Below are 13383 nucleotides of genomic sequence, written 5' to 3' on the forward strand. Positions count from 1 at the left end.
TCACTCCCAGTAGGCGGCGGCTTAGCGTGTGCAATGCTGCAAAAAGCAGCTTGCGAGCGATCAACTCGGAATAAGGGCCATAGTACAGAAGATTTAAGTAATATAGCAACAGGCAAGCCACACAGACATAAAAAGAAACCATTGAGCAAACAGTAAGCGTAATGCAGGATTGGTGTAGGCATTTTGGGAAACAAATTCCAAGGGTTGTGTATTCCACCCTCACAGGTACCAGGTGAGGCAGCCATCTTGGGTGCGCTGTGTAGGATTACCCTGGGTAGAATAGCCTACACCTAGAAGAAATGACACAAGACGGGGTGATTTCGCATCCTAATGCTAAGAGTAGGGCCCCAGCCAGGTCCATGTATTTTTAATCCTATCCACAAGCATACCAGATGAGGCCATACAAGGGCCCAATACATACATGGGAAACAGACACTAGTGTAGTAGTAGTAGTAGTAGTAGTAGTAGTAGTAGTAGTAGTAGTATGATATACAATGTTTGGAAAGATCCACATGAAGAACATTCTGACCACGGAGGAACCATCCAAGGCCAACTTCTGGGGTGCACTGCGTAGGTCACACTGACAGGGCGTGCAAACAGTGGAGGTACACATTACAGGAATAGCACACAGTGGGGTGGAGGAGAGGGAAAAAAACATGGTTAAAAAAAACAAACATTTGCAGGTAACCAACGGAAGGGGGAAAATTAGGATAACATTATTTTGATAAAACTATAAATGTCCTGGTCTCATGGGAGCAGATCAGGTGGGTATGAGAATGTGGAAAGCACACTCAAGTTCGATGGAAATGTCACTGCTGAGCCTGCTTCTGGTACTCTCCCCATCAGTGGCGGAACAAGCAAGCGGTGGGCCCAGGTGCAACAAAATGCTTTGGGCCCCCCCCCCCCCCATCCCATCCAAGTCCACCCCGTAGGCGCGCGCAAAAATACATAGTGGCGTGGCTTCGTGGGGAAGGGGTGTGTCCACAAAATAATACCAATTCATAAAACGGTGCACAGTAGTCTCCATTCTTCAAATTACGCCGCACAGTAGCACCACTACACCAGGTAGAGACCCTTTTACTCCTTACAGCGAACAGATTCCCCTTTTTACACATAACGGCAGACAGCGTGCACTTTTTACACATAACGGCAGACAGCGTGCCCTCGTTACACATAGCGGCAGACAGCGTGCCCTCGTTACACATAGCGGCAGACAGCGTGCACTTTTTACACATTACGGCAGACAGCGTCCCCATTTTACACATTACGGCAGACAGCGTCCCCATTTTACACATTACGGCAGACACCATACACTTTTACACATAACGGCAGATAGCGTGCCCTTTTTACACATTACGGCAGGCAGATTCTACCTTTTTACACATAGCGGCAGGCAGATTCCCCATTTTTATACATAGCGGCAGGCAGATTCCCCATTTTTATACATAGCGGCAGGCAGATTCCCCATTTTTATACATAGCGGCAGGCTGATTCCCCATTTTTATACATTGCGGCAGGCAGATTCCCCATTTTTACACATAGCGGCAGGCTGATTCCCCATTTTTATACATTGCGGCAGGCAGATTCCCCATTTTTACACATTGCGGCAGGCTGATTCCCCATTTTTACACATTGCGGCAGGCAGATTCCCCATTTTTACACATTGCGGCAGGCAGATTCCCCATTTTTACACATTGCGGCAGGCAGATTCCCCATTTTTACACATTGCGGCAGGCAGATTCCCCATTTTTACATTGCGGCAGGCAGATTTCCCATTTTTACATTGCGGCATGCAGATTCCCCATTTTTACATTGCGGCAGGCAGATTCCCCATTTTTACATTGCGGCAGGCAGATTCCCCATTTTTACATTGCGGCATGCAGATTCCCCATTTTTATACATAGCGGCAGGCAGTCCCCCCTTTTTACACATTGCGGCAGGCAGTCCCAACAAATAAAAAAAGAAAGAAAGAAAGAAAGACGGACCCACCTCCCTCCTTCGTGTGCGGGTGGCCAGAATCGTTCCTTATGACGGGCGGGTCACGGGAGCGCTGGTGTGCGGCTGCGGCATGACATACAATGAGTCATTGTGGCCAGTGGCGTAACTAGAAATTTTTTCTATAAATTTTTCTCCCCCAAGCCAAAAAATCCTTTGGCGCCCCCCCCCCCCCCCCCATACACCCCGTAATTGGCACTAGCAAAGGTAGAAAAATGCGTGCGCCGCATTGCCCGTTATACATTATGCTACACACTGCAATGCCCCTGATACATTATAGCACATACAATGTCTGTGACACGGTATGACACACACCACAATGATCCTGAGACATTATACCACATACCACAATGCCCGTGATATAGTATACAACACACCGTAATGCCTGAAACATTATGACACACACCGCAATGTCCGTGATACATTATGCCACACACCGTAATGCCCATTACACATTAAGTTCTACAGTAAGGCTTCCAATTACTTTTAAATTACCTGCTTGTTGCCAGGGGTTTCATGCACTTGGTTCCATGCACGGTGCCAGGATGTCATGCTCGTTGCCAGGGGTTTCATGCACTGGGTGTCATGCTCGTTGCTAGTGGGTAGTGCTTGTTGCTAGGGCCGTGCTCCCAGTGCCAGATATTCCCCCACAGTGCCAGGTATATTCACCCAGTGCCAGATATTCTCCCACAGTGCCAGATATTCCCCCCCAGTGCCAGGTATATGCCCCCAGTGCCAGGTATATGCCCCCAGTGCCAGGTACATGCCCGCCCAGTGCCAGTTATATGCCCCCAGTACCAGGTATATGCCCCCAGTGCCAGATATTCCCCCCCAGTGCCTGCTTCCCCCCCAGTGCCAGGTATATGTCCCCAGTGCCGGGTATATGCCCCCAGTGCCGGGTATATGCCCCCCCAGTGCCAGATATTCCCCCCCAGTGCCAGGTATATGCCCCCAGTGCCAGGTATATGCCCCCAGTGCCAGGTACATGCCCGCCCAGTGCCAGTTATATGCCCCCAGTGCCAGGTATATGCCCCCAGTGCCAGATATTCCCCCCCAGTGCCTGCTTCCCCCCCAGTGCCGGGTATATGCCCCCCCAGTGCCAGATATTCTCCCACAGTGCCAGATATTCCCCCCCAGTGCCAGGTATATGCCCCCAGTGCCAGGTATATGCCTCCAGTGCTGGGTATATGCCCCCCCCCCCCAGTGCCAGGTATATGCCCCCGCCAGTGCCGGGTATATGCCCCCAGTGCCAGGTACATGCCCCCAGTGCCAGGTATATGCCCCCCCCCAGTGCCAGGTACATGCCCTCAGTGCCGGGTATATGTCCCCCCAGTGCCAGGTATATGTCCCCAGTGCCAGATCTGTCCCCCCCAGGTATAAGCTGCGGTGCCTGCTCCCCCGGCCCCCCCTCCCCCCTCTATGTGTTGGAGGGACACGAGCGCATCGCGCGTCTCTCCTGTGTCCCTCCTGGCTCTCCCCCCGGCCGGTCTAATGAAGCATGTGCCGTTCGTGAGCCAATCAGAGCTCACGAACGGCACATGCTTCATTAGACCGGCCGGGGGGAGAGCCAGGAGGGACACAGGAGAGACGCGCGATGCGCTCGTGTCCCTCCAACACATAGGAGGGGGGGTGGGCAGGGGGGGGGGCAGGGGGGGAGGGAGAGGAGACCGCAGATTGACATGCGGACGTTCGTCCGCATGTCAATCTGTTCTAAATGAAGGCCGGCGGCTGTGGGCCCTTCAGTGCGGCGGGGCCCCAGTGCAATGCACTGCCTGCCCCGCCAGTAGTTCCGCCCCTGCTCCCCATAGCTTCCTGCTTATGTTAAGGGATAGACCTGGGAACAGACCTGATGTTTTCAGCCAGAGGGGAGGTAAGCCTGGTCCTGGAGTTCTCATTGCAGAGGTGAGGAGAGGTCACATAATGACTCTGAGCTGTGTGGTTGTAAGAAGTCCTTCTGTAGTAATGTTGGTTTGTTGTTTGTTTGCCTTCTGTTTTCCTTTGGTTTAACACAGGTATAATGCTGGTATTGATTTTTAGCAGCAACTTTATAACTAGCCACTTCATATACTATGCACTGTAGCATCCTAACCTATACTGAATAAATAGGACTACTGCAAAATGTGTTCATCCTGATCACAACCTCCACCCCCACACAGCAACCCTCCACCTTCAGCAAAAGGTGCTAATCAAAGCTAAGAAATGTAAGGTCAGTAAACCACATTCAATCACTATAAGTTCCTAACATAGGGGGTCATTCCGAGTTGATCGCTTGCTAGCAACTTTTTGCAGTGCTGCGATCAGGTTAAAATTCGTCAAAACTGCGCATGCGTATGCACTGCAATGCACAGCCGCGTCGTATGGGTACAAAGAGGATCAGTGCTGGGCGATGGATTTAACAAAGAATCCATTCGCACAGCCGATCGCATGGTGATTGACAGAAAGAGGGCGTTTGTGGGTGTCAACTGACCGTTTTCTGGGAGTGGTAGGGAAAACGCAGGAGTGTCCAGGTGTTTGCAGGGCGGGTGTCTGACGTTAATTCCGGGACCGGGCAGGCTGAAGTGACCGCAAGGGCTGAGTAAGTCCAGAGCTACTCAGAAAGTGCAAAAAACTTTTTCGTCCCGCCCGGCTGCACAAGTGTTCGCATGCTTGCAAAGCGAAAATACACTCCCCCCAGAGGCAGAATGAGGCCCATAGTACAGCTATAAACCCACTTATAACAGCTTTCTAAAGTTTTAACTATGCAATGTAGTCACTGCTATGATATAAAATACAGATCACTTGATTCCAATGAAAGTACTAGTTGATCAAATTATCTAGTAATACTATTAACAATAGTTGTAATTGGCTGCAATTGTGATCTGATAAGGTTCCTAATATTTCTGATATTTGTAAATCTGGCAGCATCACATCCCCCATAGAAACCTAAAGAACCTTCTTCTTAAGGGCCCTTCACAGTAGAAGACATGACCAATGGGAAAGATGAACAATGTGGAAGATGAGCAATTTCCCTTGAACTTCCCAGAGCCATGCCAAATGAAACTGAGTGTACACACTAAGCAATTTTTCAAAAAATTTGAAAGATGAAAGATATCTTTGGAATTGGCACCTTTTTTACATATTTTTATATTAGGGAGGCATTTCTGGGTGTGTGGGCAGGGCTGTAGAAGGGGGAACCAATCAATTTTGTTTATCACCCACTGCCCCACCAATTTCCACTGTGCCACCAGTTTAATAAAAAAATAATTATAATGGGTTTGATTATATATATATATATATATATATATATATATATATATATATATATATATATATTGTTCTAGTGGTAAATCAGTTGCGCCTTCAGTGTTTGTGAATAATTCATTACAAATCCTTAGATGAATGTTAAAATGTGCGTACCAGACATACGTAGAACAGTCGCCTTATATGTGGTGTCTTTGCATCGGGATGTCCCTTACTCGTACTGACTCTCCGGTTCAATTCGTCCAGGTGTTAGTGTGGAGTTTGTACCTATATGCAAGACAATGTATCAGTAAACTGCTCTTAAAAAGTGACAAAGTGCTGCTTTGTGCAAAATTTTGCAATAAAAGTGAGTATGTGCAGAAAAGTGCTAAAGTGCTTGTTCAAAAATAAATGTGGATGAAATAAACTTCCCTGTAACCCCCACCTGTACCACTGTATATCACAGGCTCCAGCCTGGCTTGGCTTTGGCTGCCACAGCTGCTCACAGATACAGCCTCACATGTACACAGTCTCAATCCTGCTTCCTTGCAGGCATCATAGGCTCCTGCCTGGCTTCTTCTCAGCAAGACATAGCTCAGTCCTCGAGATTGGTGGCCTTCCCTGTCTCTTACAGGTGTAGACTCAGGTCTCCAGACCCTCAGCAACTCCATTGCATACTGACCACTGACTGTCTTCACAACACAGGCCTCCAGCCCAATCTGACTGCAGAATCTTCCTGCCTGACTCTCTCTCCTACAGCCATTAGGTGTGGTCACACCTGGCTTTTCTCCCTTGTGTGGGTGGGTCCCTCCAGCCACACTCTGAATACATGTGTCAATATTGCAGTTTTCCTTCATACTACCACACTAGCTGTAAAGGTCAAAAGGTTTAGCGGGGCCCCAGTTGTATAACTACTTTAATGTAATTTTTTCCGTACCTGCAATTTTGTGGGTTACGTTATCAAATGTTGAAATATATTCTTATGCTTTGTAGTCACCTTACTTGAATGTTATCATTTCCTTATGTTCACGGTGGAGAGAGTTCTATCAAAGTGTTCCAGTTAAATAAATTGCTACAAAGAAATTGTAACATTATTGTCTATAGGTGTAATCAGGGGGGTCTCTAGAGAGGAGGGGACCCGTGTACAGACTCCATGTGTGGGCCCCCTCCTCTCCCGTAGCCGTTGCACTGCTGCTACCGCTCTGAGCGCTGTAGACTCTGGCATAGTTCCAGAATCTACAGCGCATGCTCAGGACTTTGAAAAATGTGCACTGCGCATGCAATGTAGGCTCTGGCACTGTGCCAGAGCCTACAGCGCTCAGAGTGCTAGCAGCTGCGCGACGTCTACGGCAGAGGAGAGGGCTCACACATGGTCAAAGTTGGACTCCAGAAAGGTAAGTGTGGACTCCAGAAATGGGTGCAGTGTGTGCCGTGTGGGCCCACCTGAACTCAGGGGCCCATGTGCACTGCACACACTGCTCCCATTATAGAAATGCCAATGCGTGTAATATACCTTGTATTGCCTTCTGTTGTAAGGAGACAGTGAAACTTATTCCTGCAAGGTTTTGTGATACTTACCTCAGCGGGTTTCACATGTGTAAGCTATTGTAGAGGATCTTGTGATGGCTCAGGTGGGCGTCTCTTCTTTCTGGGTGGCATTGCAAGTAGTGATGTGCACCGGACATTTTTCGGGTTTTGTGTTTTGGTTTTGGGTTCGGTTCCGCGGCCGTGTTTTGGATTCGGACGCGTTTTGGCAAAACCTCACCGAATTTTTTTTGTCGGTTTCGGGTGTGTTTTGGATTCAGGTGTTTTTTTCAAAAATTCCTAAAAAACAGCTTAAATCATTGAATTTGGGGGTCATTTTGATCCCATAGTATTATTAACCTCAATAACCATAATTTACACTCATTTTCAGTCTATTCTGAACACCTCACAATATTATTTTTAATCCTAAAATTTGCACCAAGGTCGCTGGATGGCTAAGCTAAGCTACCCAAGTGGCCGACACAAACACCTGGCCCATCTAGGAGTGGCACTGCAGTGTCAGGCAGGATGGCCCTTCCAAAAAATACTCCCCAAACAGCACATGACGCAAAGAAAAAAAGAGGCGCAATGAGGTAGCTGTGTGACTAAGCTCAGCGACCCAAGTGGCCGACACAAACACCTGGCCCATCTAGGAGTGGCACTGCAGTGTCAGACAGGATGGCCCTTCAAAAAAATACTCCCCAAACAGCACATGACGCAAAGAAAAAAAGAGGCGCAATGAGGTAGCTGTGTGAGTAAGCTAAGCGACCCTAGTGGCCGACACAAACACCTGGCCCATCTAGGAGTGGCACTGCAGTGTCACGCAGGATGGCCCTTCCAAAAAATACTCCCCAAACAGCACATGACGCAAAGAAAAAAAGAGGCGCAATGAGGTAGCTGTGTGACTAAGCTCAGCGACCCTAGTGGCCGACACAAACACCTGGCCCATCTAGGAGTGGCACTGCAGTGTCACGCAGGATGGCCCTTCAAAAAAATACTCCCCAAACAGCACATGACGCAAAGAAAAAAAGAGGGGCAATGAGGTAGCTGTGTGAGTAAGCTCAGCGACCCTAGTGGCCGACACAAACACCTGGCCCATCTAGGAGTGGCACTGCAGTGCCACGCAGGATGGCCCTTCCAAAAAATACTCCCCAAACAGCACATGACGCAAAGAAAAAAAGAGGTGCAATGACGTAGCTGTGTGAGTAAGCTCAGCGACCCTAGTGGCCGACATAAACACCTGGCCCATCTAGGAGTGGCACTGCAGTGTCACGCAGGATGGCCCTTCCAAAAAATACTCCCCAAACAGCACATGACGCAAAGAAGAAAAAAAAGAGGCGCAATGAGGTAGCTGTGTGACTAAACTCAGCGACCCAAGTGGCCGACACAAACACCTGGCCCATCTAGGAGTGGCACTGCAGTGTCAGACAGGATGGCCCTTCAAAAAAAAACTTCCCAAACAGCACATGATGCAAAGAAAAAAAGAGGCGCAATGAGGTAGCTGTGTGAGTAAGCTAAGCGACCCTAGTGGCCGACACAAACACCTGGCCCATCTAGAAGTAGCACTGCAGTGTCACGCAGGATGGCCCTTCAAAAAAATACTCCCCAAACAGCACATGACGCAAAGAAAAAAAGAGGCGCAATGAGTTAGCTCTGTGAGTAAGCTAAGCGACCCTAGTGGCCGACACAAACACCTGGCCCATCTATGAGTAGCACTGCAGTGTCACGCAGGATGGCCCTTCCAAAAACTACTCCCCATACAGCACATGACGCAAAGAAAAAAAGAGGCGCAATGATTTTACATGCTCTGTACTATGACATTGGGCATCGGCCTTGGTAGACGACGTTGATGGCATTTCATCGTCTCGGCCATGACTAGTGGCAGCAGCTTCAGCACGAGGTGGAAGTGGATCTTGATCTTTCCCTATTTTTTTAACCTCCACATTTTTGTTCTCCATATTTTGCGCACAAGTAAAAGCCACTACAGGTATACAATGTAGATGGGTGGATAGTATACTATTATTACTTATACTTACGGACGACGAGTGACGACACAGAGGTAGGTACAGCCGTGGCCTACCGTACTGCTGCTTAGTGCTTATATATATAATATACTGTATAACGGACCTGGTGGACACTGTCAGCAGACTGCTAAGCAAACTAGTATGAAGAAAGAAAAAAAAAACACCACAGGTATACAATGTAGATGGATGGATAGTATAGTATTACCTTTACTTATGGACGACGAGTGCACTGACGACACAGAGGTAGGTACAGCCGTGGCCTACCGTACTGCTGCTTAGTGCTTATATATATAATATACTGTATAACGGACCTGGTGGACACTGTCAGCAGACTGTTAAACAAACTAGTATGAAGAAAGAAAAAAAAACACAGGTATACAATGTAGATGGATGGATAGTATAGTATTACTTATACTTATGGACGACGAGTGCACTGACGACACAGAGGTAGGTACAGCCGTGGCCTACCGTACTGCTGCTTAGTGCTTATATATATATATATATATAATATACTGTATAACGGACCTGGTGGACACTGTCAGCAGACTGCTAAACAAACTAGTATGAAGAAAGAAAAAAAAACCCCACAGGTATACAATGTAGATGGATGGATAGTATAGTATTACTTATACTTATGGACGACGAGTGCACTGACGACACAGAAGTAGATACAGCCGTGGCCTACCGTACTGCTGCTTAGTGCTTATATATATAATATACTGTATATCGGAACTAGTGGACACTGTCAGCAGACTGCTTAACAAACTAGTATGAAGAAAGAAAAAAAAACACCACAGGTATACAATGTAGATGGATGGATAGTATAGTATTACTTATACTTATGGACGATGAGTGCACTGACGACACAGAGGTAGGTACAGCCGTGGCCTACCGTACTGCTGCTTAGTGCTTATATATATAATATACTGTATAACGGACCTGGTGGACACTGTCAGCAGACTGCTAAACAAACTAGTATGAAGAAAGAAAAAAAAAAACACCACAGGTATACAATGTAGATGGATGGATAGTATAGTATTACTTATACTTATGGACGATGAGTGCACTGACGACACAGAGGTAGGTACAGCCGTGGCCTACCGTACTGCTGCTTAGTGCTTATTATATATATATAATATACTGTATAACGGACCTGGGGGACACTGTCAGCAGACTGCTAAACTAGCATGAAGAAAGGAAAAAAAAACACCACAGTCTTTTTCAGGCAGACAAACGTATACTGGACTGGTGGTCACTGTCAGCAAAACTGTGCACTGTACTCCTGCTATAACTGCTCCCCAGTCCCCACAATTAGGCAGTGTGAGCAGTGCACTCAGCACAGATATATCATGCAGCAGTGCAGCACACTGAATGAGCACAGATATGGTGGAGCGTTTTTTTCAGGCAGAGAAACAAAGGATTAAACTAATCAAAACCCTGCACTGTACTCCCTAACAGCTGCTCCCCGTCCCCCCAATTATAACTAACAAACTAAGTCACTCTGTGTTCTACTATAACGGAGAGGACGCCAGCCAAGTCCTCTCCCTATCAATCTCAATGCACGTGTGAAAATGGCGGCGACGCGCGGCTCCCTTATATAGAATCCGAGTCTCGCGAGAATCCGACAGCGGGATGATGACGTTCGGGCGCGCTCGGGTTAACCGAGCAAGGTGGGAGGATCTGAGTCGCTCGGACCCGTGTAAAAAAAAGGTGAAGTTCGGGCGGGTTCGGATTCCGAGGAACCGAACCCGCTAATCACTAATTGCAAGTCCATAGTCTGAAAACTTGCTACAGCTAATGTGTTTGCATATAAATCGGAATCGGGCCCACAGAGGACAAGTAATCTTTTACTGATCAGTACTCTGTGATATGTGACCCAGCTACACATCCAGCTCATACTTACCTACTCTCCCGGAAGCTGCGGGAGGCTCCCGTTTTTTGGGGTAGCCCCCCGCACCACCGGAAGAGTGGGCAGGTCTCCCGCATCATGTTCGCACCCTAGTGATGCGAGCAGGATGGAGAGATAACCTCCCGATTCGTGGGTCCGTCGGGTGGAGAAGGGGTTAAAATGACGCAAATCGCGTCATTTTAGCCCCGCCCCCTTCTCGCGGACCCACGAATCGCGGCATTTCCCGATGCGGGAGCGGGGCTTAGTGATGTCACAGTCTGGCCCCGCCTCCCGAAGTCACTCCAGCGTCTCCTCTCCGGGCTTCTCCCGGAGAGGAGAAAAAAAATGTCGGTAAGTATGATCCAGCTATGATCATCTTGACTCAGTAAACCATTGTTCATATTTTTTGTGACATACACCTATAGCATAATAGCACAAATAACGACCATACTCTGTCACTACTTAACAGATTTTTATTACAGGTACTTCATTTATAAATTCACAATGAGTCTGAAGCAGAAAATGCTAAGACACAAACTAATACAGATCTCTCATCTCTCATCAGGTTATATGACTGTGGTCTGACCTCCTCCTGCTGTGATGATCTCCGCTCTGTTATTACTACACTCCGCTCTCTGACCAGACTGGACCTGTCACAGAATGCTCTGGAGGACTCTGGAATAAAACATTTGTGTGAGGGACTGAGACACCCGGCCTGTATCCTACAGGATCTGTGGTAAGATCTTTCTTATTACTTATATATCTGTTCTCTCAGTACATAGACCACACAGGACAAAGTCACAGAAACATTATCTACTAGTATTTCTTTATATCATCTGAACACAGAGCCTAAGAGGCCTTAAGCATTTAAAATATTTTGGCGCCCCCTTATATATCTACAGATGTATCCTCCTTTCATCATTCCTGCATCACGTACACAGCCCTTCTAGTTGCACCTAGTCATGAGCATGTTTACTAATGCTGGGCGTCTTTTTGTGCATTTTTCCCAAATAATGTGTCTTATTTGCATTGCTATGAGAATAAGACATGCAAGCAGACTCTGCTGATTAACATGATATGCAGCATGACTATATTCTGTAACTGCGGCTATGTCTGCATATGAAATTCTATGTTACATTGTTTTCCTGGAAAACACTATAACATAGCATTTTGTATGCAGATACACCCACAGTCTCGCGTTGCATGACATATTGAGCCTAGATGTTTAAGGACACAGCTGTAATTCAAAATATAAACAATTATAAACCATAAAATAAAATTTTTCAGAATGAAACAAAACTTACAGTAAATCTGGGTGCACATTAGACAATATCGTGAATGATGTGCCTGATTCCAAAAAATCACGATATTGTCTAGTGTGTATGCACTATGTCGCTGAGGATGCGCGCTCCTGCATGTCATCAGTGACATGCTCCATTGGACCTGCATGTATGTCTGACAGGCGACATTGCAGGAGAGGGCCACGTTGCCAAATGCAGCATGGCCTGCGATCCCCCACCACCTGTCACTCATTGATGCCAGCCTCGCTGCCAGGTCCCGTCGCTGGTGATATCGTGCTGGGTACACATCGTTTAGTGTGTACTGAGCTTTAGATAGAAAACTGTTTATGTATATTTCCACTTTATTTATATTTTACTTTTTCTAATTGAATCACACTGGAAAACAACATTTCTGCTACTACAGATTCAGAATCACACAGAAATCAGTCAAGAACCCCTGGATTTTCCTCAGTAGCTGGCAAAAACATTTTTTTTTTTTGTCTAGTGATATATTTATTATTGTACATGTCCAGAGGAAGGAGGAATGAATGTCATCTAAAACATTGACCAATCAGAAGTAAAGATTTCTATGGCTGTTAATTGACTCCTGCGAGTGCTGTCCGTCTGTTTCTTGTGTATGCTTTCCTGCTGTTCAGGCACCGGGAGGAGTTGATGGTTCAATTTGTGAGTGCCATGATAGATAAATATATATATATATATATATATATATATATATATATATATATATATATATATATATATACTAGATAAATACCTGTGCTTTTCTATGGAATTTTAAGCATTTTGAAGGACTTCCTGGTAACCTAATTAGACTTACAACAGGACATGCTCCGTCTACCACTGCCAATCTTTGTCAGCCGCACCTCCGGGTGGGCCTTCCCCGGATTGATGTTGTCAAAAGGCAGGTGTTGAGATTAATCTGCCTCCCTCTCTGCCCCGTCCCGCCTCTAATGCTGCCCTGCTCATTGCTGTAAATGCTGGGACGACAGTCCAAGCTCTGCCCGCTGTATGTTAAATATGTAAGGTTTGCATGAATAGGCTGGCTCTATTCCAAAGATCCCTTGGTCTCCTTCCTTAGCTTCTTGCTCTCCTTAGGGCTCCTCCTTTGAGGTGAAAAGGTAAAGATTTTCGCATAACACTTAAGGCCACTGGGAGAGCTGCCTGTATCCTTTACACAACAGATAAGCAGTTGCTGTTAGGGTCTCCTGCCCTGTGCTGCCACGTCGTCATGGCAACCGGGAGACAAGTGCTAGCGGAGTAACCTGAGCGCAGCTGATACTCCGGTTTGGGTCTTTTGCTGTGCAGTGGTTACAGGCAGGGGATCCGGTGCTGGTTTTTGTGCTCACAGTCTGTGAGGTCTGAGGGGGGCATGGACAGCAGCTGCTTTATAAGGCCTCTTCTCAGGTTAAGCAGATGCTGCTGAATCTTTGTT

General features: G+C 46.9%; 2 long non-coding RNA genes across 3 annotated transcripts in view; both read right to left on the minus strand.

Moving 5' to 3' along the window:
• Positions 1–6007, minus strand: part of LOC135054730 (uncharacterized) — a 150657-nt gene extending 144650 nt beyond the window's left edge. Inside the window, exons 1-2 of one of the 2 annotated variants that reach the window (XR_010243558.1) lie at positions 5660–6007; positions 5392–5502 (exon numbers count right to left, since the gene is read on the minus strand). This is a non-coding gene — a long non-coding RNA (uncharacterized LOC135054730). The remainder of the gene's footprint in view (positions 1–5391; positions 5503–5659) is intronic. The other variant, XR_010243559.1, reaches the window with a different exon arrangement.
• Positions 6008–11103: 5096 nt separating this feature from the next.
• Positions 11104–13152, minus strand: LOC135054731 (uncharacterized). Its single transcript, XR_010243561.1, has 2 exons — positions 12769–13152; positions 11104–11325 (listed from the first exon to the last, which is right to left on the minus strand). It is a non-coding gene; the product is annotated as an uncharacterized LOC135054731 (long non-coding RNA).
• Between the last annotated feature and the right edge of the window lie 231 nt (positions 13153–13383).

Source organism: Pseudophryne corroboree, chromosome 3 (genome assembly GCF_028390025.1).
Source record: "Pseudophryne corroboree isolate aPseCor3 chromosome 3, aPseCor3.hap2, whole genome shotgun sequence".
NCBI lineage: Eukaryota > Metazoa > Chordata > Amphibia > Anura > Myobatrachidae > Pseudophryne > Pseudophryne corroboree.